The sequence below is a fragment of the Anguilla anguilla genome, chromosome 6 (assembly GCF_013347855.1).
Source record: "Anguilla anguilla isolate fAngAng1 chromosome 6, fAngAng1.pri, whole genome shotgun sequence".
Classification (NCBI taxonomy): Eukaryota; Metazoa; Chordata; class Actinopteri; order Anguilliformes; family Anguillidae; genus Anguilla; species Anguilla anguilla.
In genome coordinates, this window is record NC_049206.1 from 26,201,419 (window position 1) to 26,228,507 (window position 27,089).

The 27,089-nt window shown below is 41.8% G+C and overlaps 1 protein-coding gene across 27 annotated transcripts in view; it reads left to right on the forward strand.

Annotated features, from left to right (window-relative positions):
- The window catches only part of LOC118229204 (receptor-type tyrosine-protein phosphatase S-like), a 193,063-nt gene that overhangs the window by 52,743 nt on the left and 113,231 nt on the right, over window positions 1-27,089 (forward strand). The window contains exon 1 of one of the 27 annotated variants that reach the window (XM_035420956.1): window positions 598-1,064. The exons of 25 other annotated variants lie outside the window; for them this stretch is intronic. The gene's annotated coding sequence lies outside the window, so the exon portion shown is untranslated. Of the gene's footprint in view, window positions 1-597; window positions 1,065-27,089 lie in introns of those variants that run through there. One more of the 27 variants, XM_035420957.1, reaches the window with a different exon arrangement.

The window sequence follows — 27,089 nt, forward strand, 5'->3', positions numbered from 1 at the left end:
GAAAGTGTTACTTTTCAATAATAAGTAATTTTTTTCAAATCCTTGTAATGATATGCAAATGATATCACATAAGCAAACAATTGTTAATGTGGTAGATAAAATTATTTTGCCACTGCATTGTCATAGAATTAAATATCATTTTCCTGCATTCAAATTCAGTGTAAAGGCTATTCTATATAATATCTGTGTTATTATGAAGGGTTATACAAGTCACAAATTAAAATACAACTGAGTGGGCTATAATAAACCATATATTAGTGAATCAGCACAGGACAGTCTATACAAAACATTATCATTGTTAAGGAAATATATAAGATGTACGGCATGATCGTTTTGTGGGCCACCGCCAGCTAAGAGAAGACGAGAGATGCTTTTCATAAATGTTTGGGGTTTGTGCAAACTCAGTATAAAATTGTGTTTTCTAAGCTTACTGGAGATGTTGGTGCTGGCGGATCAGTAGGCTACTGGAATATCTGTCCTAACAGTGCCATTCTATGGGGGGTATTTTCATGACTGAATAGCAAATTAAGTGGTGTTTACGGGGGAGGGGGTGGGATCCCCCATCCCCCATTCCTTTTCGATGCCCCAATTCTATTCCTTCTTTCCCCACACAGATCTCTATGGTTTCAAATAACGGCTCGGGCTCAGACCCTCATCTGCTTTCACTCCGTAGCGTCATTCAAACGAAACATCTTGCGATCGCGAAGACTATGTACTTTTTGGGTTGTTCGGCGAAGGAGAAAGTGGATTAAAGAAAGATATTTCAGGCTCTGAACGAGAAAAAAAACTCAATGTGTAGCACAGAGTAATAGCCTATATTGTGCGGCGCATATGGAATCCAGCTGCTGCTAACTAAAACAACGTCAAATCAGTGGGGGCATATACTACGGGACTGTTGCAACTTTTTTTAAATTTATTTTTTACTGATAATCGAAAGTTGCGGATTTACAATCCCGAATTCACCGTTTTAAATGGATGCTACATAATCTTTTTTAAGGAAATTCACTATCCGCTTCCCAGTATACACCATTACAAGGGTCGGCTTGAAATCAGAAGGTACTGAAGTAAGTTCACTTTTTAAAATAAATGTATTCAATCAGGATGTGTGTTCGCTTAAAAGCTTGAAGTTTTGTCTCCATAAAATGCAGCATGTAGCCCTGTACCTCGTGAAATAGTGGTTTTCATTGTTTAGACGGGGAAAACATTAACTTTAGTGAATTTCCAACATAAGTAGCCTACCATAAGATTCAACCTTGTTTGCTGACAGAATAGTAAGTGTACGCTAGTGAAAATAACCTAATTCTATACATTGGAACAAGCATTATTTTAAGGCGGTAATTCATGCATCTTTTTGTATGGTTGATGCATTTAATTATAATTAAATCGAATCTGCTTTTTCTAGAACCTACTGCCTTTACCAGTCTTCACATTGGGAAAATGACAAAGCAAAAATGCACAAACAAGCTGTGCCCACAGAATAGCCACCAAGGTCTATTCTTCACGGTGTTTGCCGTTCTTTTTGCTCCACCTTTGAAATCCAGTGTGTGTGCAGGGTATTAGCCCATTCTTTCGTTATGCTAGACTGTTTTGCTTTGAGAACGGCCCTCAGGACATTTCGAAGTGTTGAAATTTGTGGACATGAGGTAGCGTTATTGACATAGTTCGCTCCAAAGATTTTCGACAGAATTGTAGGCTATATGACCGACGGCACGGACCTAGACGTTGCATATATTGATTTTTTTGTTCGTGATTTCACTATGTTTCGCGCAGTGGCACAGATGTAGTTAATTGCACGCATCTTGTAATTGTGACTTGCATGTTTTACTTTTAAGTTGCTGCAGTTGGAGACTTTAAGTAGCCTAGCTAGAGAATGTAAACATTATGACGTGTCGTTATTTAAATGTAGCCTACTTATATAGTAGCCTATATGTAGCCTACTGTTATAAGAAGTATGTCTTGCTAGTGTGGTTTATTTAAGAATGAAATAATGCATCAACCGGCGAAGAAGCTTGGAGAAACGCATCAGAGTATGTTTGAGAATATAGTCTGCTTGAGGGAATAAAGCTCATTCTCTGTCCACAAAGCCCGTCGTCAGTAAACAGTATTTTCTTCCCTTACTGAATTGAATTTAAAAAGATTTTTTTTATGTCTGTGCGTGTTTTCCCCCTCCCCCCCTATAGGCAACATTATTCACTGCGTTACTATTCCAGAATTTATTTAGACATAAAGAATGCAAACCAATTAATCAATGTCACCTATGCTGGACGAATGCCGATCAGGCTACTTAAACATAACAAAGATAAATTTGGAGACAATGCTGGCCTTTACTAAATTTGTTTAAACTTTGCAAAATACACGATTAGTGATAAATAAAAACTGTAGGCTACATGCAAGACCTGTCCAAATGTAATCGTCGCTCAATTTGACATAGGCCTAGCTAATTGCTTGCCAGAGTGCACTTTTAACCAAAGATGAAGAGTCAGTTGGCTATACTTTCTTTCTTTTTTCTACTTTTGTGGACAGCGGTAATTTGAGAGTTCAGTTAAACGATTATTTAAAAATTATATCAAACATATACATCAGAAATGTTCCCATAAGATTGAGGGTACATAGTTGAAATTATTATGAATAATGTGAAATCAGTGTTGGTTAATGAAATAAAGGCATTCTAGATTCTGCTAAATATAATTTGTATGATTTCATTTTTTACAGTTATACATTTGATCCATTATAGGAAACAAATTTAATTGACCCACCCAAAAAAGAACTTTTTTGTTAACAGGTTTAAATGGGCAAAACCCACCTCTCCCTGTTGTTTTATTATACTCTAGGAATCATTAGACTTCTATTTTCTAGTCTTCATCTTGTAATGCTGTATCTAATGAGAGGATTTCAGAGGACTTAAGGGACTTAATCTATTGTACTTTTAAAATAAAGAGTTTCAAAACCTCGTCTAAGCTTCAGCCAGTTTAGGGGTTTGAAACACTGAAGTCCGAAATGTATCAAAACAACTTCCAAGTTGATTGAAAAATCTCAGTAGGAATTTGAAAAGCCAAAATCTTTCTCTGTCAGAGCAGGGTACACACAGGGTTTGAAGCGCTGTGCTGCTTGGAGTATTTAGGCCTTTTTTTGCGCCTATAGCTAATGCAGCAGAATTTCATGAGGAGCTATAACTTTCTGTAATGCCCGGGCAAACAGAAAAATGGAGAGCCCTGGTGTCAGTCTTCTAACTGCCAAGGTGTATGGAGTAGACTGCAGCAGCAATGAAGATTTAAACTCAGCTACACTTGGACTTGAATGGAAGAAAGTCACATCCCTTTAACAATAAAGAATGACTTTCTTCCATTCAATCCCAAGCATACAAGTGTAGCTGGAATTCTTTATCCTTATTTAGCACTCCGGCATAAATCATAAATTGATGCGTTGTTTTGAGATGCTCCTGACTAGCACAAACTTTTCTGTTGTTGTTTTTTTATATCTTCAGTCACGTTAGTCACCTAGTCTAGAGCCCTGTCTAAGGTTTGCAGATTTAGCTGGGAGAATATTTTGTCTTGCAATGCCATATTTATCTTTTTGCAGCAGTCGGCTGTATATGTGCTGTTGTAATTGATTCGTAGGGCCTCTGAGTGGGCCTGTGAGTGAGGTACTCTTGTAAATGCTGTTTTAAAAGATCTTTATCTATCTTAAAATTTTTCATTTCCGTCGTTGTTCTCTGCATCACAACAAATCGTTCTTGATGTGCTGTTAGCACCTGTGTTGCTAACAAGCTTTCCCCCCACAGCTTGTATCATATTTCAGCTAAAGTATACAAATTTACAAATGTACTTTTTCTCTGCAATGTCTTGACTGAAAATACAGTGTACCTTAATGAATTTCTTTATCTCATGCCCACAACAACATGAAAACCATGCATAACAGTTTGTAAACATGAGGTTGTGGGGGGAAATTTATCGCTCCCTGTCATGTGTGAACTGATATCATCATTACAGTGTAAATGCCAGCATCCATTCAAATCCCTGTCTCTTTGGTGGCCTGAAGGGTGATGATGACACTCCATTAAACCAGGAAAATAGCAGAAAGTAGTAGCCTAACTAATTGATTTGTTTCACCCACAATGGTTGATGAAAAACATGGAAAAGTGATTCTTGGGTAAACCAACCGCCAGATCACAGTGCAGAATGTGCTATGGTTGGTGATTGAACCACCAACCCTCCTGTCTTTCAAACTGTTGCATCGAGCAAGCAGAGTACAATTTGGAACTTTTTTGTGGTACAATTTGATGGTCAGGTGTATGAAGCCGCTCAAACAGCTCAGAGACAGAGACTGTTGCTACATCGATCTAGATCACAGCTATGAAACCCTTCTGCCGCTTTTCATGAGTTGAAATTTCAACCCGTGATTGATACACTTCGGCTATTTTCTAATGCCATACATGCAGAATTTGATAACTTTTTTCACCTTGATGTAGAAAACAAGAAACACAACGCAAACTCTTACATCCCGATTTGTGTTTACTGATAGCGCAGTTCACAGTTAAAGCAGAGTGGCTTCTCCGAGTTGTTTAATTAACGCCTGGCTTGGACAAGCTCAGCTGTTTTCGCTCATGTCCCCTCCCCTGCCCCCTTGGCTCAGGCTGTAAAGTGTAAGTACCAGCTGGTGCTCTGAGATTGATGTGTCTCCCTTCGGGCCATCGTGACATCCCTGGTCTTTCATAAAGGCACTCCACCCTTCGCCCAACTTAGCACCTTTACGAGGTTTGGGACGAGGTCGCTGCCCCTTTTGTACTGCTTGGGGTCACGTCTGCAAGCTGCTGCTGGTCTATTTATTTTCCTATTACGCTCGACCAGCTGGTTTATGTGACCTAGTGAATCACACAGAAAAAATTCTTATGTGTTTTTGTGGTAATACAAGTTTAAATGAAAAATTTCCATTTAAAACGTGGTCAAGTAGTTGATACGGCACTTTTAAAAATATTTTCAGGATATGGGCATTCCTGTAGGTTGGCACTGTGCTGTTTATGTCTTTCTTCATTTATGCTTGATTAAGCATTATTGTTTTATAGCAGTGTCACTGCTTAGTTCAGTCCCTGGACAAGGCTGATTTGAAGAGCTGAATCAGACTGGTGGGCTTCCAGTGGCAGTATGGAATAACAGTTTGGAAACTGGACTTTTATCAAAAGGGCTGAAATTTTAATTCAAAGATGTATTGCTGCTGTTGCACCTTTAAACAAAATACTGAGGGCCAGATGTTCATACATAAAACTTGCAGCAAAATTGCGGCCTGACGAGGGTATATTGGTCCATTCACAGTCTGCATGAAATTAACATCTTATTTACTAAGGCTACAGCTAATTACACCATCAGTGAATGGGACTGCCTACTAATCACATTTTGTGTATGAAGCAGTGCCTAAAAGGCACAGTAAAAAAAAAAAACAAACAAAAAAAACTGTTTAGTGCTTTGAATATGTTCATTGGATGCAGGGAAATTAATGTATATGCTGGTGTGCCATAATAGCATATCTCTCGCTATGGACAGTGCAAAAAAAATGTGGACGGTGATATTCCAGCTGTGGCGACAATTGTCGATTGAATTAGGTACACCAGATGCAAGAGTGTACTGTTGCAAGGAGCTTGACTATTGCCGGGATGGAATGGGAACGATGTGTGGGAAGTTCTAGGTCATCCTTTGTTTTTTCTGGAGAGTAGGCTAATTATTTCTGTGGCTGGATGTTTGTCACAGAAGTAGCATGCGGCATGGATTCCATGATCTTTGAACTTTCTTTTGGAAGTTCCCTGTGTTTAGTGCTTTCTGTGATTTTTTTCGGCAGTTTTGGATGATAATTATAACGCAGCGTGCAGTCAGCTATTGTAATCCAAGTACTTGACGGGTCCTGTCAACAGTCTTGATGCTGCTTGCCTCTTCTTGTCTAGCTACGGTAATGTTTAACTTGTCAGTGGCAACAGACACTCCATCAAAGACTCAAACCTTGCAATGTAGGCTACAACATGTACTAAATCCAACTAATTTTAGCAATGCAATTTGAGCATGCCTTGCTTCTAACAATGTTCTGTTAATGGCAAAAAGTCATTTTTGTGATGGACTAAAGTGATTAAATACACCAGCCCATCAATTAATTTACTCGTATTTTTTTTAATACCTAGCTAAATGTTTGTTAATATTCCCTCTGTTTTCAGTCACCACAGAAAAGATTACATTAGGCTCCACATCCAGGGAGTGATCTGACTCACATTAAAATGTTTCCAATAATTACATAGAAAGCAGTCCGCATATCTAACATAGCTTTGCTAAGTTAGCTATATAGATACTCTAATCACTGAAACGTGTGGTGGTAGGCAGCCAATGCTAGCTAACTTGTGTTAATATTTCCATTATTTGTTGTGTTGCTTGGCAACCATTCAGTAATGTTGTTATAGAACTATATTGCTTGGAGGAAGAATGTTATTGTATTTTTTTTCAATAAATGATTGCTTGAACATTGCTGTCTTTTTTGTTTGGCTATAATGTTATTGATATTACCGCCATTTTATAAAAACAATAAGGCACGAGAGACTGTGCTAAATTGTGAATATAGTCAAGGCTAAAGGGTTTGGAGGCACTTCACCTCATGCCTAACAACGCCCTTTAGCTGTGACTATATTCACAATATAGAATGGCCTCTCGTGCCTTATTGCTTAAATGTGCAACTCTCCAAATCCCTCCATCAAATGCCCACCCCCATCCCCCAACTCAAATAACTTGAAAGCAGTTGATGGCTCACAGAAAAGATTGGTGGGAAGGAGATCTACTTTTAGGATTCACTGTTGTATTTACAGCTGTCATTTCCTCATATCAGGTCAGGAAATCACTTGTCAATGAACAAGTTATTTATGTTACATGAATAGGATTGACATTTTTACAGGTTATCTCACCAGAATATCCCACCCTTCTATTTTTAATGTCGGCATTCATAATATTTGGTTGTTTGAATCATCCAGAAAAAAAGGTGGTTACATGATAATCTCACCTTTTGGGTACTTTTTGATATTATACCAAATTTCTCAGTGTTTGAGCTAATATGAGATTATTATAGGGTATGGAAACACTATGAGGTGTGCTGGAGGGAGGCCTTCTGGAAAATAGAACGGAACACAATGCCTGTCTCTCGCTGCCTGGCAGTGAAATGGGGGTGAGGGCTGTAGGGGATAGTGTGGCTCAGGTGCTGGAAACCACCTCATTTCTCATTCCTGGCAGGCGTGGACATGGCCATCCGGGGCTGGGATGGGGGAGGGGAGGTGTGTGGGATGGGGGAGGGGGAGAAAGTCAGTCTATAGATGCTGAAAGGCGTAGTAGGGAGGAACCCAGGGTGGTGAGGAGGGGGGGGGGGGGTAGGGGGGTAGAGGGGTGTTGTAGAGAGAGCAGGGTTTTCATGTGCTAAAAGCTGTTAATCCTCTGGCTTTTGTGTGGGGACAGAGCTTAGGGCGATCGGGGTTGGCTTGACCCTTTTCAAAAGCCCCCCCTTTGTTGCTGTCTCTCATCCCAAATTGATGGACATCTGGTGTGCAGGGGGAGGGGGTAGATTGGGCCAGGAGTGATAGGGGGGTGGGTTGAAGGATGATGATGATTGCGTGATTGCGTTGGGAAGAGGGGGGGGGGGGGGGGGGGGGTGGATGTCATTGACTGATGCAAGTAATGGTGTGTAATGTGAGAGAGAAAACATGGGCCCCATGGGAAGGAGGGGGCTATTAACCATCACCCTACGGCCGGGTCACCATTCACACAACCGGAACTGCTCCTAAAATTAAGAGAGATATCTTAGAATCAGGAGGAGCACAGCAAAATTATTGGTGTAAAATCAGCTGTGACAGAGTGCATTTTACTCTGTCAGAGAGAAATGTACTCTGGCAGAGTTCTTTTTTTGGGGGGAGGGTCTGTAAGTGTTGCTTAATTCTCCAGTCTACATTCTCTCGTACATTACTAATGTATCAGTCCTGGCCTGTTCCGATGTATTTTCAATGTTTACAATATGTAGCCTAAAGGGTAGATCCATTAGTTATCTGTTTACTTCACTGTTTGTGAGAAATATCAAGGCTTTGCTGTGCTTTTCCCTGACATTACATTCTGCGCTACTATAGAAAGCAAATCACATCAGAAATACTCTACCGTCTAAATCTCACCAGTTCATACGCAGAGATGCACAGTCATTAATGTGTGGTATAAAGGTGTGGGAGAGGACATTTTGATGAAACAGAATGTTTCTGATCTGTCCTAGCGGGGGCTATTTCAGTGGTCACATTAACGCAGGATTCTGCATTTTTTTACGTAGAACAAGCCACAATGGAGGGACAAAAAAACTGTGTTCTATAAATGCATATATTCTGAGGTCTTTTTTTTTTTTTTAAAGATTAGGCCTACATTGCAGCTGATGACCCAGACTTGAACTACATGCAACAAAATAATTACTTGAACCAATCATCTTAAGGTGTCTGACATTTGTGTTTTTTATTTGTCAGAATATTTACACCTGTTGGTAGCATTGCAAGATTGCACAGAGAAAGCACTTAATTTGAATGAAAAGTCAAAAACCAGAAATCACTCAGGGATTTTAATATTAGTCTGTGTTTAAATTTTTTTTTTGTTTTGATCTGAAAGCCAATCATCCCACTAATTCCAATATTATATCCCACTTCTGTTACAAGTGTAATGATAAAATTTACATACATTTATTTTGTCATTTTGTCCTGTGTTCCAACAACACAGCTTTCCATGGGCTAGTGTGACCAGGCAAGGTAGATAAGAGCTTCAGAAGGTTTTTGCCATGTTTCAGACAGTTTCTGTTAACTTGAGGTGGAAACCTTGTGAGTACAGCATTTTACTGTGAATTGTTAAAGGGAGCGTTTACTAACTTTAAGTGTCATGTTTTTGAATCCTTGGCCTTCTTCCATTTGGATCGCCATATAAAACTTGGTTCCTGTAGTATAATATGTATTAAATCTTTTGTCCTTACCAAATTCCCAGATATAATTTGGCAAACTGGTGTGTTAGCCATACAGTAAAATGCATCTTGTAGATTGAATATGAATAAAGAAGCTTGTCCTGGCTGACACAGATAAAAGCTCTCAGCTCATGATTCACTTTTTGAACTTTCTGTTTTCACGCAGTCTTTGAAGATAGAAAAGCGCTGCAGCAGCATAATTGACAGGAGAAAGTAACCTAAACATATGACTGAATGAACAACTCTGTGTCAAATGAAATAATCACAATTTATAGTTTTGATCCTCTAAGAACAGACCAAAACAATCACAAAGAAAGATAGTGTGTATTAAACAATACATAGGTGATGCATTTTCATTTTGTAGCCTGTGTTTTAATAATTCTGCATATCCATCAGTATAATATGATAGGGTGTACCCAACCATGAAGCATCGTCCCATTTTGGGCTGTGGGCTTTGAAAAAGCTTTTATAAGACAAAACCAAAGGACAAAACTACACTTTATCTTCCTGTGGATGGTAACTGTAGGGAGGGCTTGAGAAGATAAAAGCTTAAAAGGGTTTACTGGGTCAGAAATTGCTGGTATCTGTGCCAGGATGTTGACAGAGCGGGGTAGATGTTCATCAATAGAGTGTAGATGAAAGTAGATACAAAATCATGATGGATATGTGAGTGGGACTGAAAGAATGGAGATTGATTTCCTTTGTGTAATGTAATACATAAGAACATAAGAAGAAAATAATATTTACTGGTAAAACTTCTACTAAAGAGCCTGGTAAGTTGTTCTAAGCATTGTCTTATCTCTGTAATGTCTGGCCAAAAAAAAAGTCGCTCACTCTAATATTTCGTTGGACCGCCTTTAGCTTTGATAACGGCATGCATTCGTCGTGGCATTGTTTCGACAACCTTATGCAACATCACAACATTTATTTACCTCCAGAATTGCATTTATTTTTGGCCGAGATCTTGTATTAACGACGGGAGAGTCGAACCAGTCTGAAAGCCTTCTCCAGTACATCCCAAAGACTTTCAGTGGGGTTAAAGTGAGGACTCTGGTGGCCAGTTCATGTGTGAAAATGATTCCTCATGCTCCCAGAACCACTCTTTCACAATTTGAGCCCGACTGGCTTTGTCGTCCTGGAATATGCCCATGCTGTCAGGGAAGAAAAAATCCATTGATGGGATAACCTGGTCATTCAGTACATTCAGGTACTCAGCTGACTGCATTTTATTGCCGCATAACATTGCTGAGCCTAGACCTGACCAACTGAAGCAACCCCAGATCATAACGCTGCCTCCAGAGGCTTGTACAGTGGGCACTGTCCAAAAAAATCCAAACGGTGACTTTTTTTTGGCCAGGCAGTGTATAATGTATTCAAGTGCAGTGGCCATGTATATCCTACTCAATGCTGATAAAATTACCATATATTAGTGAACTTTCTTCAGAAATACAGAAATTTCATCTTAAAGCTGCAGTTGCTATCTTTTTTTTTTACAGCGGCATGCTATTGTACAATTAGAATGGCGTAACATAAAGTTACTTTGAAAAATAGTAGGCTAGTTACTGTAGCTAGTACTGTTAATCTAAAAGGATACACAGTCTGTGCAGAGTGTCAGAAAGCCCTGGGTTTATCATAACGCCGATTCGATACTCTGCTGGACGTTGTACAACCAGACCTGTCTGACTGAAGTTGTCTGCCGAACCGGGGCTCGGTGTATCGGATAACTGTTTGTTTGGGATAGAGGGTAGCCTTGTTCAACAACTTGCATTTATAAAATAAATTAACATTTACAACTTACATGTATAAAATATATTTAGCTAACGTTAGCTATTGGGAACCATCATGGAAAAGAGCTAACTTTTGGGTAGCTTGTGAACTTTGTAAAACCATCACTTCATTAACTACTGACCTGGGTATCTAAATGGAAAATGTGGTACTTATTGTGTTATTGGTAAGCTCTGCAACAATGAGAACGATTCTATTGTTTGTCCTGGAATTGGAGCTGAAATTTTTAGTGTAGCATTAGCTATGCCAGCCTGAAATCCTGCTTGTTGAGGAGTTGCAGTTATAAGTGTTGATGCACATTCATGACAAGCTGTGGGGAGAAGCAGAATGTGTGTCTCTTTCTCTGCGGGCGGGGTCAACAGGTGTTTTTATTTTAAAGATGATTTCACAACATTGCAACCGTTAAGAACTGCAGCTTCAAGTGAGTCCTTTTACATACCACACTTCCCCTCTGATGCCCCAGATCTTCCCCTCTGCCATTGCAAGCACCCTCCCTGCCATACCAAACATCCTCCCTGTCACCCAAAACATTGTCTCTGTCACCCCAAACTTCTTCTCCATCACACCAAATTTTCCTCGGTGTCACCCCAAACATTGTCTTTGTCACCCCAAACATCCTGTCTGCCACCCCAAATGTCCTCTCCGTCGCTCCAAACTTTCCTCAGTGTCACCCCAAACATCCTCTCTGTCATCCCAAACATTGTCTTTGTCACCCCAAATGTCCTCTCTTGTCACACCAAACTTTCCTCACTGTCACCCCAAACATAGTCTATGTCATCCCAAACGTACTCTCTGTCACACCAAACTTTCCCTCTGCTACCCCAGACATCCTCTGTCACCCCAAGAGTTTTCCCATCCCTGTGCCACCCCAAACTTCCTCCCTGCCCCATGAAACGTCCTTTCTTCTGCCCCAAACTTCTCCTCTGCCCTGTAACTTCACTTGTGCTGCCCCAAATGTCCCCTCTTCCACCACAACTTCCTCTCTGCCACTCCACAGCTGCCTCTTGCTGAAGAAGACGCAGAAACAAGGAGCAGGAGGTAGATGGAGATTGTAAGGAAGGCATTTGCAATGCAAATAAGAATGTGATTATGTATTTGAACATCTGACTTAAGGGAGGTCAATTATAATGTAGAGAGCAGATAAGGACATCTGGAAGCCCTGTATACTCAATTTTTTAGTCCCCTGCTGATTTTCTGATGTATCACACAAAGAGATGGGCAAACATGCATGAAAATGTATTTTGATCCAAATAACAGAATGTCCAAATATCTAAGTGCACCTGTCAAAATGTATTACAGAATACTAGTTCCGGAAGGGAATTAAAATAATACAGTGTATTGTCTTGTGAAAATACAAGAATATACTTCTTGAAAGACAAGACAAGTTGTAAAATGTTTGGAATTAAATGACAGCATCATTGCTACATGTTTTTTCTTCATAACTTACAATTCGTTTTCTGCGCATAAATTTGTCCATTTGGAAAACATTGGCATGGATTCTGTCAGAAAATAGTTTTTTTCTTTAAAGACCCGATTGTGATATGGAAATGTCTGCCCCAGAGGGATGCTGTTACAGTGCATCTCCTGTGTTGCACGTAGCAATCTTGAATTTCAGAAATATCTGGAAAAAAGAGATGGACAGCTCCCTCATTGCAGCTTTGCTTTTTGTCCCAGCTTTGGTTTGCATTGTGGGTATTATGTATTTTTAAAGCAGAGCCTGTTTTGGCAGTAGGCTAATGGAAAGGACTCTGCATTGTAAATCACAATACAGTCTTGCTCAGTGTGTGTCTTTAGAGAGAGCTGCATGGAAACAGATTTTGCTGTAAAGAGACTTACATTGTGCTCTTGGAGAGTGTAGAGCAGTAAAACTGATTGATTGAGGCCTTGCGATGCGCTTCACTTTGTTTTTCTGAAGTTCCGTTGAGTCTGCCATCTGATTCTTAAGGACAGAGAGAGGCACAGCATAGTTGACTTAAGTAAGCCTTAGCTTGGGAGATTATAGGGATTTGTCCTGACTACATTTGAAGATCATCGTCAAAGTCTGTAGAATGCATATACTGTTTTTGTAGGGTTTTTATAGGGTGTTTTTTAACTTGAGAAGAGGTGAAAAGGCTGCTGTAAAGTTTGTCTTATTTTTTGCTTTTATGGAGTTCAAGATGTCACTAGTCAACCATACAGCTGTTATTTTTTATGCATATACCTCTTGATCTCTTCTTCCTTTTGGAAGTTTGGTGATTTAATGAAACAAATAGGCCTAAGTGGAGAAGAGCACAGTTAAGCTCACCATAAGAACATGCTGTTATTACAATGTTATTTATTTACCACATCCGTTTAACTTGAAGCCTTTGTGTTCTCTCTACATATAGATTGTCAAACTGAAACATGGGTTGAGTGCCTTGGTGGCTGCAAACAAAGTATTCTGCATGGGAATGGAAAGATTTTCACATAGCACTCTCCACTCTATATCACCTAGTTGTCCACTGCAGTAGTTGGCTAACTACCTGTCTGAGTCTTGGTTATAAGCTCTGCAAGTCCTTATTTAGCATATGGCTAATGATTTCCACTGTAGCCTTTTGTATACCATTGCTTGAAATTAGTTTCCTAGTTAGATATTTAGAGCAAGCTGTAGCACTGAATGCTGTTTCCAAGCACAGCAAGTGTTCAATGATGTAACGGCTCTATAACTGTTAGAACTGCCTTCTGATGTGAAAGTTAGTGAACAAGAATCAAGTGACTCATTCAGTGTTGCCAAGCAGTGTTGTAAGCATCTATATCCGTTTAAATCATTACACCGAGGCACTGACACCCCCTCGTGTTGTGAGGGGAATTTCTATGGAAACAGCGCTACTCTGTAGCTACAATATGCCGATCGAGCAGCCCAATCTGGTAAATTGTCAGCTAGAACGCTGATGTAGCTGGCTTTCTACATGGATATATTTTGGTAAGGAAAATGGACGGAGCTAAAAAGAAACAATCCTGCAGCTGCAGTATATAACCAGGAAGGGAATTTATATCCTACACCTGGGGGAAGTCTGTGCCAGGCGATGCGCGGGGAGGCAAGTACAAATCTTTCTCCATTTGCCACGGAGGGGAACAGTATGTGAAGTGATATGCTGCCAGGGAATCTCACCATAAAACTGCCATGCAAAAATTAACAAGCATATCATCAGCGCCTTCACTTTGTATGAAATACACTGCACGGTTGCAAGAGTGAACCGTCAATTAAAATGAGATGTGTATGAAAATTCTGAGAATTATGAACAGTTTGCAGAACAACACAAATGTTAATATCCCCTTTTTAAACCATTAAAACAGTATGCCTTACTCCTGTGGTATTTTTCACTGATGGTGTAACGGTGTAAAAATCTGGATAATGCCCAACCCTAATTGAGATTTTCCATGCATCTATCAATTATTTGCACTGTAAACAAGTGGAGTGGAGCGAGTGAGAGCTGTCAGCTGTGGCTATAGTGAGCAGCCATTGCCAGGCATTGTTTACTCCAGTGCCCCTCCCACGAGAGAAAGAGGCAACACTGACTTCATTTCTCTAAGATGGCAAATGTCTCATGCAGGGGACATTGTTAGAGAACGGACATTTTGTGGACATGCTCAAGCTTAATTGAAGCATATCCACAAATGTTTGGTTAGTGGCTGATTACTAACACAGTGTAATTTTCTGTTTGTCCTAAGTGAGGATTGTTTCCCTAGTTTTTAATTACTATTTAATTACTGTTTTTATTGCAGTAATACAAAATATAAACAAAGCATTTTAATCTAAATAAGGTCAGTAAATATTATTTATTTTCTAAATTATACCTGATTTAATAAAGCGAATTAGTAATGAAACAAGTGTTGCTGTTTTTCTCCCCGAACCTCTGTTAATAGCATTCTTATGGTGACACGCATACAAATTCTTTCTTTTTTTTGACGGATTGGCGGATAAGAGTTTTTCAAGGCTTGATGCTAATACTAGTATTTAGAGAGGAGGGAGACCAATATGTTGGCCATCTATGCTTAAGATGTAAATCTGTGCTATTTGCCAATCTGTTAACTTTCGTATAGAATATGTGCACTGTACATGCACGTAGTAGTTTGAGTTACTAGTTTATTGCGATTTAACGCTGGGCAGGATACCAATCAGTTTCTTTCATATTGCTCATATAAATGTACATAATAAATTTATAGTGAGCCCCACAGTCCCTCATGTGATTCCCATTGTGTGGATAAACAGAGAGTCGCAACAAACAGTTTACATCACAATGTTTTGTGTGCCTATTTTGTTTTACATTGAACATAAGGCTGTATAGGGCTTCTGCACTGTTACTCAAATCAGTCTCTCATCACCACATCTCACCACCACCAAGCTTAGATTTAATGCATGTGGGTTGGCCTGAGTCTAAATTACTCCTGTGGCTCCAGCCATTTTAGGAGCATAAGAAAGCATCAAGAGCAGAAAGGCTGTTCTTCAGGGGGTGGGGAGTGACTCGAAAAACACTGTCACATCCAATTCTTTTGTAATTGCCAGTAGTAAGTTGGTTCTTTTCCAAAATTAAGTGTTACCTGGAAAAGTCCCTAAAAGGCAGTTTAAAAAGGAACACTTGCTACCTGGTGAGCCATAAGGGATCTCAGACAATTGGGTCTCAGACATTTTTGGGTGACTGTTATTATTATTATTATTATTAATAATAATTACATTTATATAGCACTTTTCCAAATGCTCAAAGTGCTTTACAGTGAAGGGGAACTCACCTCACCCACCACCAATGTGTGAGACTGTGCATGTGTGAGGCTGGCCCAGCGCGCGACATGATCTGTATTGTTAAAATGGCTGAGGTGACCCTACCCTCACCCACTTCTGCTACTCCACTTGTCTTAATAGTGGGTAGGAACTCAATCACTCGGGGTCAGGTTTGGAGATATGGAAGATGCCAGTTCTGAGCATCTACTGACATGATTCACTTTGAAAAGATAAAACCAGACGTCTCCCTTTGCTAATCCAGTGTAGCAATAGGTCTGCTTTGTTTATGCTCTCAATTATTATGGAATTACGCCATAACAAGGCAATGGTCACACTTGATCTAATCCAGTATGGATCAATTGCTTACATGACTGCTTGTGCTTGACCTATTCATGGGTGAAAGTGTGTATGAGTGGGTGCAGGGCTGGCTGTCCGCTGTGGTACACTTGGGAGAGTGTGGGGATTCTGAGGCCTGCAGACTAGGGAGCATACAGCTAACAGGGAATGGAGTAAAGAAGAAAGTCCAAAACAGGAGAAAAAAAGAGGCAGAGAATGTAAAGTAGGGAGAGATGACAGCCTCTGCTCTCGCTCCTCAACTCTGATATGGTCTAATCAACTCTGAATTACAGTATGCTGCTCTACTGCCTGTAGGTATCCTATAGGCTGAGTGATTAATGGCTTGTGTTTCAGCAGTAGGGTTTTGTAGATATGAATGATGGGACATGTTTTTTCCTCATTAATCAGCCATGATAGATGAAAGTACACCATCAAGAGTGGCTCTAATCCCCCGTAGCTCACATTCAATTCCCTTTTTTCTGTTTCTACTGAAGCTCCTTTTTTAACCCAAAATGCTCAGCATCCTCCACAGAGCAGCGTAATAACGCTGCTCAATGCCATGCTGTGCAAGCTGCCCACTCGTGTGCGTGTTCCTGCGTTCATATGTTGGTGATGCAACAGCAGTTAGGCCTACATTCAAATCTAAAGGGAAATATCATGTAAGAGGCTGGCTTACGTATTGCTCATCACATTAAAACAATCATGCCATAGTCTTCTGGAGTTATGGCCAGACCCCCCACTATTGCAACAATTCCGTATCTATTTAGCTGTAAATTTTCATTTAATAGCGTGTTGGTTTTGGTTTACCTTGTATCTCCTTGCCTTGGGAGCAAAGGACTCATCTATTGCTTGAGAACAACATTTGAAGCAGCTGCCTTTGAAGATGGGGTGCCAGTCATTGTCTTTAGCTGACTTGTCATTGCGTTCACTTAGCTGTTGCGTTTAATCATGTACCGTTGCTTTATAATGCTGAGAGTGTGGACTCATTTCCCTAATTTTCAATTAATTCTCATTTCTGAGCCTGTTCTTCTCTTTAAGGTCATATTTACTGTGGAGGCAGTGGAGGAGTAAGCAGAATGCAGTTAGCAGGAGTTCAGCTGGCTCCTCCTGCTGTCAGAGCATCTGAGAAAGAAGGGGTGTGGAACGGGTAATTCCTGCCAGATCCCAAAGTCATGACACCTTCATTTACCGGGTCCTGGAGAAAAAACGAAATGCAAATTTCAGTTTGCTCCCTGCTGCGTAAACAAAACGCACTCGGCATAATTGCACCTTTTTCTCAAGGCCTCTTCAAGGAATTGATTTTCTTTCTCTTTTTTTTTGCTCTTGTTATGTTTAGTTCTGGATTTCACTTTAAGATCTCTCTGTCTGGGTGTTGCATCTTTTTTCACTGTACAGTTTTTTCCTTCTATTTTTTTCTTCGATCAGCAGTTGTGTGTCTGAAGTCACCAATGCACAGTAGAAACACGTTAGTGCTTAGTTAATGATTGACCCCATGCACCAATCTTTGATGAATAGGCCTCAGTCCTTTTATAGATTGTTTCTTTGACTGCAGCCAGGACTTCCCTTCTAGTGGCTCTGGTGAGGAATGCCTACAGTAAGCTTTCTTTGGGTTTTGAGCCCTGGAAGGTCATTATCAGGGAAGCAAAGCAGCTTTCTAGAAGCCTGTCGATGCATCAAGGCCATCATTTTGTAAAGTGGAACCCCCCCCCCCCCACCCAACCCCACCCCGACCCCTACCCCCTGCACTCAATCTCTAGCAAGACTTTGTACTACCATCATACAATTATGCGACTCATTTGCTTCAAATAATTGCTCATCACAGTGCTCGTGAACACACCCATGCAGTCACGCATACACACACACACACACACACACACACATACTCCTGCTGAAAGGTTTTTTCTCTGAATAGGGTAGAAATGGTGGATGGGTAGCTCAGTGGGTGTGCGCGTGTGAACTGATAGACAGTGTGGCTGGATTAGACAGTGAAATATGTCCTCATTTGATCCCTCTATCTGCTGGCTGGCTTTCTAAGTTGCTTGCTCTCATTACACTTGACAATTAAAGAGGGAGTATTGGAGACTGCTTAATTTTAATAGACTTCTAGACTGCCTGTGGACAGCGCACTTACTGATTGTAAAAGGAAAAAAAAAATCTTCTGAATAATCCCGCTGCCTTAATTAACTTGAGAGAGCGGCACATTGCTGTGTGCTCTTTATGTTGCGCGGCTGAAATAATTATTAAAAAGAAGAATAAGTTCAATACACATATGGCGTAGTAACCTTTTACTTTTTTGTTCTTTGTTTAAAAATGCAACTGCACTTTATTCCCTGTCAACTCCTTTCCTTCTCACTGTCATTAGAAAGCGGCTCTCAGGCTCTTGTTTTTCATCTTGAGTACTAAAAGGGGGGGGGGGGGGGGGGAGTGGAGAAAATCTTGGTGACTTTTGGCTTTCGGTAATCAGATTAAGGAGAATGAAGCAGTCAGGTGCATTTCACAGGGCCCGGAGTTTCCTTATTGGGAGGATGAAAGGGTTGTGCTCAGGCTCAGGACTCCTGTCAGGATTTACAGTCTCACGGTGCGAAGGCATTGCTCCGCATGCCAGCAGCACAAAGCTACACTTATCCAACCCGGTTATCCATGCTGCACTGATTAAAGCTTATCGCATTCTCATTACACTGTGTAATCAGAGAAATTACTCACACATGCACACTAGGCATGGGCCTGTGTGAGATTTTGACGGTGTGATATAACCTTAGCCAAAAATACCACGGTTTCATGGTATCTTGGTATTACACACTTCTAAAATGTGCTATTGTAAAATCACTAGGTTAACAAAAATTAATCTTACAGATAAATTTTTTTTTTTAATGAACAAAATAAATATATTAAAATATCAGGAACATTAGTGAACATTATTTACATATAGAAAATGCTGAATAAACATCTTCAATTAAAATTTAAGTAAATGAAGTCTCTCTCCAGTTTGTGTAATTTAACCTGTCTAGTTAGCCTAAGGTTTGGAGACATGCCGCAAAAAGCTCACTTTCAGTCCTGGTTGTGTTCCTCCATTAAGCTGTTTCCACCTGCATTTAAATCTAGGGGCTAAAATATTCTCTGACTTTATCTTTTTTGATTGGGGGGGGGGGGGGGGAATTCAGGTGTTCACCTTTTCTGCCATGATAAACAAAGCTGCCTGCTTACTGGATCCATGTGAAATTACTGCAGGTTTCGTTTTTTAAATATTTTGTCCAGGAAATCGCTCGATAAGATAGTCATTATAAATCGCATTGGTTGAAAATTGTGGAGTCAGAGCACCATCCCATGTCTGTGGTAAATATTATGAGTAAGGTCTAGTACCACTTTGTGAATACTTATTGGCTGGACCGCAACAGCGGGGCCAGCCCTACAAACGCGAATGTCTGTGACTGAGTGAGTGATGAAATTACACCATTGGTCGGCCGAGTTATGAAGTTACACCATTGGTCTGCCGGAACACGTGTGTTAGGTCCAGCCATACACTAGGTTTAGACCTGGTCTTGTTTTTAAAAAAAGCTCATTCCATTGGAAAGGTATGAGGGGAAATTTTAGTGGTTTCGGAACCGTGGTATACCGTAGTACAGTATACCGTGAAACTGGAAACCAACCCATGCCTAATGCATATAGATGCATACCCTGCCCCCCCCGCTGCCCCGCCTTACGCACACGCACACACACACACGTTATACCTCGAGCTCACGCTCAGTAATGGCATTTGAAGTACTATTTAATATTGTCTATGTTAACGTCTCCATTTTAAAGGTTATCTCCCGGTTTAACTGAATTATGCCCACTCAAAATGGATAGCATACAGAGTGGTCTTTATTCTCCCATTTGTCTACGTAAAAAACCTCGTGCCCGCTCGGTCCCGAATCCCTGTTCGCAGTCTGCCAGCGACGCCCCTGCCCCAGCCTATAAATACACGCGCGGCTCTCAGGAAGCTCTTTGGCAGGCTCTCCCTTTCCGGTCTCCCGCTTCGGTGTGCGAGGCGGGCAGGAAGTTGTTCGGCCCCCGTGTGTTCCGGACCGCGTGCCGTGTGGTGAGGAGGAGGAGGAGGCTGGTGCGGAGCACGAAGGTGATTCACCGCCGCGAAGCAGGCTGTCGCTGCGTGGAGCTCGAATCCGCTACCGTTCCGATGAATACAGTCAGCGTTTATATTTACACGTGAAGAAGCGCTCCTAATTACCTCTCGTGGAATTACCACACACACGGCTTCTGGCTCTGTTCTTAGAAATAATTGCAAAACAGGCCCCATGGCCCATATTCTTCTCCTATGAAATTTTGCTTTATCAGCCTTATATTTATATTCTTGTTCTTCTTTTTAAATTGTCTAGCGCTCCTGTTGGTTTTTTATTATGTTGTCACCAGCACTGAGCACCATGCAGGTTCCCTAAGTGAGGGCCTGGCAGGTAACAGGGAGGGAGCCAGAGAAGTGATACACTTGCTTACAATTCACCGGACCAGGCCGATGCAGGAGACAGCCCAAACGCTGTCCTGACTGCTGAGTGAGGGTGCCCTTCTCAATTACTTCACAAATGGATTACCCTGCTCTCTGCCAGTCTTCATTTTCGCTCCGCTCTTGATTTTTTAATTTAAATCATTTATTTGAACAAACCTGCTTTCCAGGTTTAAATCAGCTGGAAGTAGAAAAGGTAATTAAAAGGAGCTGAACCTCTGCTGTTAATTCTTGTAGTTTACCATCTAAATCCAGATTAGATGCCTTTATGTTTTTTTTTTTTTTTTTCTTCCCTGGCTGGTTTTTCAAAACATTTGGAATAGTGCATTTTCCCAGAGGCACTATGTTTAGGACTGGCTGTGGGTGCCAGGGGTCACTATTTTGGGAGGAATTTAGGTTTTTACAAACCCGCTCATTTGCAAGAAAGGGTACATTGCCAGATTTGTCCGACCATTGTCTTCACTGTATGGTCCACGCTGGAATTCACATTTTGGAATTCCCCGAAAGGTCAAGAAATGGGACAAATAAAAGATTTGCTGAGCCCTATTTAACAATCCTTAACTGTGGGGTTCCCAGCCTCGTGACAGCCCCATTGCTGTGTTTATATGGATCACTGAGATTGTTACACAGGTACGAAGAGGTAGTGCCTATTGTGATATGAAATGTACTAGAATATGTGAACTATGGGTCATTCTTGATTATTTGGATTGTATAGCCTGTATTGTACCTTTGTGGAAATACTCTTGAAACAGGGTTATCTAAATTTACACAAAAGCTACCGCTGTCTTGTCTGTATCATATATTTGGCTGTTTTGGTCGAGGGATGTAAACGGCTGCCATATTGTTTTCACCAGGCACAATTGTTTTTACACATTCTTGCTTGTGTGTATATGTGTGTAATTTTATTTTTTAATTTTTTTTTGGGGGGTGGGGGGTGGGGCACTTGAGTCAGAACTTCTGTCCAATTACTTAAGCCTTCCAGAATCTAGAAGTTGTCCAGGATCCCGGCTTTATCACAAGTTATCTGCCTGTGATACAGGTGTATTGTTACAGCCGGACGAATGTGATTTGTATCGTGTGCCTGTTTGCATCCTGCCTCCTGTTTCCTCCTTCAGTCCTACTGTCCTGTAAAGGGGACGGCCGTGCAGCCCTCTTGTAGATGGCCAGGGCAGGCTGTCCTGTGGACAGACTGGGCAGAGCTCTCCTGCCCTGTTTTTGACTTTACTTTTGTTTGACACTCAGATAAGACTGCTTCACTGAAATATGGTTTGCTTTTTCTGTTCGAGTCACATTCAGTTTCTGACCTGTGACGTTTGCATTTCGATGTGGGCTCAAACATTTAATACTTCAGTATCAGCCCTTGCGATGGGAATTGCAGCTGTGTCTAATTTATGTGTGTGTGGATGGGTGTCTGGGTGGTTGTCTGTGTGCATGCGTGTGTGTGTGTGTACGAGAGCATTTATGTGAATGTTTGAGTTTGTGTGTATGTGTGCGTGTGTGTATGTGTGCGTGTGTGTGTTTGTGTGTGTGTGTGTGTGTGTGTGTATGTGTGCGTGTGTGTATGTGTGCGTGTGTGTGTTTGTGTGTGTGTGTGTGCGTGTGTGTATGTGTGCGTGTGTGTGTGTGCGTGTGCGCGCATGTGCGTGTGTATATGCACGAGAGCGTGAGAGCTTTAAGCAGGGGTTATCTCCGTGGCCTGAGTGATAGGGGAGTGAGAGATGGGAGTGGAGGTTGAGAGAAAGTGAGGGATGAGGAATGAGACGGTGGGAGAGCGGTGTAGCGGGAGGACTGCGGACAGACAAAAGGGGCAGTGTTATCGGCCGGAGCAGACCCAGCGTGGCTCAGCTGCTTCACATTTCCATGGGAGAGTCAAGGGGGCCAGCTGCGCCCCCCCCCCCCCCTCCCCTCCCGTCCCTCCCCTCACCCCTGACCCCTGCCGTGTCATCCGCGCAACCAGAGAGCCCAGGCGGGGAGTGAGCGAGTGTGTGTGAGTGATGGGGAACACTCAAGAATGACATTTCAGCCCTCTGGTTCAAATTATGCCTTAAAATAGGCTAACCCAAATCATAACCCTGAACGCAAAGCGTAGATATGAACCAGGCCTGGAAAGAGAATGTGCTGGAATTGGTTACAGCGGTCCACACAAAATGACTTTAAGTGTCTTTAAGACGGTTCCATTGGAGGAAGGGGGGGGGCTCCTCACCCCGACACTCCAGGCTCACCATAGCAACAGGATGTCCTATGCTGTGGCTTTCTGGTTGTGGTTGCTAAGTTGCCATATGTGACCATTCCGATTCCGGTGGTAGTGTGGTTGCTACCCTGCCTCAATTCTCCCGGTGCTTTTTGTGGTGGATCTTTACCTCGCCTCCTTTCCTGCATCACGTCTCTTTAAGACGTTCGCTGCTTTGACAAACCCCACATATTGCTGCAAGCAGTTATTCCCTGTCCCAGGAGAGGTGTAAAACAGCTGGAGTGGACCAATTACGCATCACCGTTGTCACAAATGACTTTCTGCCTTACATCTCCCAGGTGAAGAAATGCCTCCATCAGGATTTTTTTTTTTTCTTTTTCTGAATTAAGTTTGTAGAACACGGAGATGTACGGGCCACGTGCCAAGAAGGCGTAATGCCCTGCCGGGACCTGTTAACATTATCGCGCGCGCGCGCTGAGGCGCTCAATCACTCGCGCGGTTAGCATTAACGCACACGCGCACGCACGCGAAGGCACTCGATCACGCGTGCTGTTAGCGATAGCGCGCACGCAGCCCCGGTGCTCGATCACTCGCGCGACCGCGCGGCTTCTCGCACTGCCGGGGGATCGCTGTGTTTATTGTTGCTTCGGCGGTGTGCGCTGCCCAGAGGTGATGGATGAGGAACAGATGAAACGGCTGCGTTTGCAGATTTCACCACGGTGTAAATGTAAACACGTGTTACTCCTTGACTTCTATGGTAAAATGTGAAGGAGGCCTGTTGCCTGGGCAGGATTAACTGTTCTCACCGTATGGCAGCAAAGAACAGTGCTCAGCACAGAATACATACGAGAGAATTGTCTTTCTTTTTCTTGGTCAGATCGTGGCGTTATATACATCTACCTCACTGCATACCTATGCTATGTTCAGAAATGAAACATTTATTGGTACAAATAAAGCTGCACGGATAATAGATTGTAAATACAGAATTCTGAATCACCTTCTAGTTATTCACTAGTTATTAAAGCAAAGATGCATTGTTTTGTTGGGGAATTGAAAATTAGAATTCACAAGAATTTCAGTAACCTCCACACAATTCCTAAGAATGAGATTTTTTTCTTTCTGTTTTCCCTCTGTGTTCCTCGTACTCCCATTTTGTTCAGTAATGGTCGGGGATGTGGACTTTCTGCTGAGGCACTCTTTTGTGTTGCTTTGTCAGGGTGTCTCGCCTTCTGACAGACATTCCTGAGCTTACGACCCAGGCACTGCTGTTCAAACAGGTTCGTGTAAGGAAGAGCGGCTGGCCTCTGTCCACACAGTCCGCTGCTGAATAAATAAGAGTGGGGCCTTCGTTTGTCGCAGAACCAAAGAGGGGGCACCCGAACACGAAGAGCTGCAGCCACATTACTGCAGCCTTTGCCTCCTGTTTTGGTGAATACAGCTATGTCTGAAGTGGCCAGTGTCAGGTCAATGCTGGAGTTCACCACACACACACGTGACAAAGAAGCACGTGTATAAATGGCCAGAAATGATGGAACTATGTTTGGAATGGGACTGCTATCGTGTTTCAGTAAAGGCTTAAAACTTGTCCTGTATGCATATGAGAGCTATTTGAGAGATTTTTTACGTAGAGTTGGGGCACTGTTTCCAGCTATCTGTCTTTGTATGCATTGTGTACTTGGCTCCCCTGAAAAATGGGGCGATTACCCGCGAACGCCACCAGTTACATGATTGCCTTGATTACAGTTTCAGTGCATTCAGACAAAGAGCACAGAATATTTCCTCCCGTCCTGGTTTTTATTATTCCAGAAATGTGAGGGAATTGAACCCATATGAATCGAGGTGAACCAGAATTATTCACATTCCTTTTGTAGATTTCTCAAACTCTCCCTCCCAATCCCCCCCCCCCCCCTCTCTCATGGATAATGTGTAAAGTGTTTGCTGTAATTTGGCACTGATAAAGGTGTCTGTAAAGCAAATGAATATAACGTAATATTTTTTCCCCCTTTTGAAGAGGCTTTGCGATCCCAGGCACCGAGAGAGCTGTGCTTATGTGCTCAAAGCGTGTGAGTGAAGGGCCACATTAAGCATGCAGCACATTACATTTCTTCAGAGACCAGGTGGCAGAAGCTTTATCCTCCTCACCAACATTATTTTTTTGCACCACAGAACACTGACAGTCACCCTTTCTCAGAGGAATACTGTACACATACACAGGAACGGAGCACCAAGTGGAACAACTTGAGATTGTTTTTGTTGTTTCTGTTGAATTCTAAAGTGTTATTTTACAGACAGAACTTTTTTTTATTGGAAACAACAACGGTGTTTCCAAGACAACGCCTGGAAATAGTAATCTTAATCTTTTTAAAAAAATTCCTCCCAGATTTTTCACATATTCTGCATCATATCGGTCCTTTGTCTTTCTATCCCAAAATAAAACTAATGCCTCAAATAATAATGACAAAGTGAAGAAGCTCAAATAGCTTTCCCAGCTGTTTGACCTTTCACCTTTGGCATCTCGTGAAGCCTCTCTGTTGTTGAGTTAGTAACACTCGAAGGTGATTAGAAAAGCACGCTTCAGAACCGTAGGAAATGGGCGAGGGCCGTGTCTCAGCCGCGGTCTGTCGCCGACACTTCAGTCCAGCGGGTTGGGAACGTTGAGGGATTTCATGGCTGGCCACGTGGCGGTGGGCTACAACAGTAAGCTTGTGTTTGGGTCCCACACAGAGCCTGTTTACAATTGTCCCTTATCAAGGCTCTGCTCCGAAAGGGGACAATATGTGCCTGTGTTCACTGGGCTCTCTTTGAGGATCGCGAATACATTAAAAAGACTCATGCCATATTCCTGCTGTCCCACTGCTGGAGTGAGTCACACTCTATAGCAGTTGCCAGTTTATGCTCCGATCAGGTGATTGCTGTGCCGCACAATTCTTTTCTTGTACTGTTGAGAACCTTTTCATCAGAAAACCAAGGGAACAAGATGTTTCCAGTTTCAAGTGAGAAACGAAAGAAACTGTGTTATGTTAGGATTGTCAGCGGGTATTTCCAAGGTTAGCAAGGAGTGTAATGGGAGATATGCTTAATCTGTATCTTTGTAAATCTGTATTGCCTTTCTTCTTAACTGCGTCATTTCAAGCATGAAATTAGCTACTGTTCCACACAAACTTCTTTATGTTTCACACACTAAGAAATCTCTTTGTGTGTAATGCAAGCGGCTCGCATTTTCAGACATAAAAACCCCTGTGGAACCAAGATATACACAGTTGAATCAGGCTTTTAATCAATCGAGTATAGTCTGAAACAGCAAGAATGCTGCAACAATACAATTAAGAATACGCCTCTCCAAAAATGTCTAAATCCCAAAGTGGTGTTCATGATACCTGTTTGATTCACCCCAACTGATTATTGCAGTTTTTATTGTTTTCTTTTAAAATGCTGCGAAATAACTTTTTGACAGTTCGAAAGCTCAGGGATCAAAATGGCAGACTATTTGTGTGACGACAAGCACTGTTTTAACTCAAAATGCGGTTCCTTATCAAACTTTATCAAAACACTCAGCATTTATCATTTTCATTGTGAAGTTTCTGTGTTCATGTGGAAAATTTGTGTGTCAATCAATCGTTGTCATCTGAATTCATTCATAATATTCACCCGTAGTATAAAAAAATTGAAGTTCCTTTTCTAACTTTGGAAATTTGAAAAAGGGCAATGCCAGCCTGCCTGATGTGTCTTTTGTGTGCGCATTGAAAACCCATGCGCTGTTCCATGAGGGAAAGGCTTCTGGAAAAAAACACAGGCACAGTCCTAGGGTTCCACTCTCTTTTGTTCGTCTTTGGCATATTTGAAATTCATTGGTGCAATCATCAGCCGTTCTCTCAGAATGAACATATGTGGCCTTGGCCTGCCCAAACATAGGTTCTGCTCAAAAACACACAGGCTGTCTGTGACCCACTTACACCTCCTGTGGAATAAGCAGGATCCAGGGCAGGAATGCTAATGATGTTCACTGGAACTGCTGTCAGCAATAACCATAACTGACAGCATAATTGTCTCCCATTGAAAAGAGCAATCTTGCACTGTCCCCACCGGGCATGCCAAAAGAGCAGGCAACACTAACTGGACCCAAGGCTGGAATGAGTTAAAGTTTCACCAACATTAAACATACCCAAGACTGGAATGAGTTAAACGTACACACCGCTTTAGACAGACCCAGGACTGGAATGAATTGGTGTTAACTATTCATTGGTGATGTTTACAATGTGTTCTCTGAGCGATGTACTTTGTGTTCTGAGCATACGGGCATTTTTGCTTCTTCTTTGTAGTCTGTCGGGAGTGTTTTCAGAAGGGTGCCTTCTTTATTTTAGTTTTACGCACACTTTGCGCAAATGTTCCTCTTCATGTGTTTAGATATCGCTTTCGGTATTTCAGTGTGTGCACCCACACCTCTCCCTCCCACCTCCCCCCTACTCATTATTATAAACAATGGCGGCGATGTGGACCATAAAGAGGCTACAGTCTCCCTTCTTTGGCGGAAAGCCAAGCGTCGATGTCAT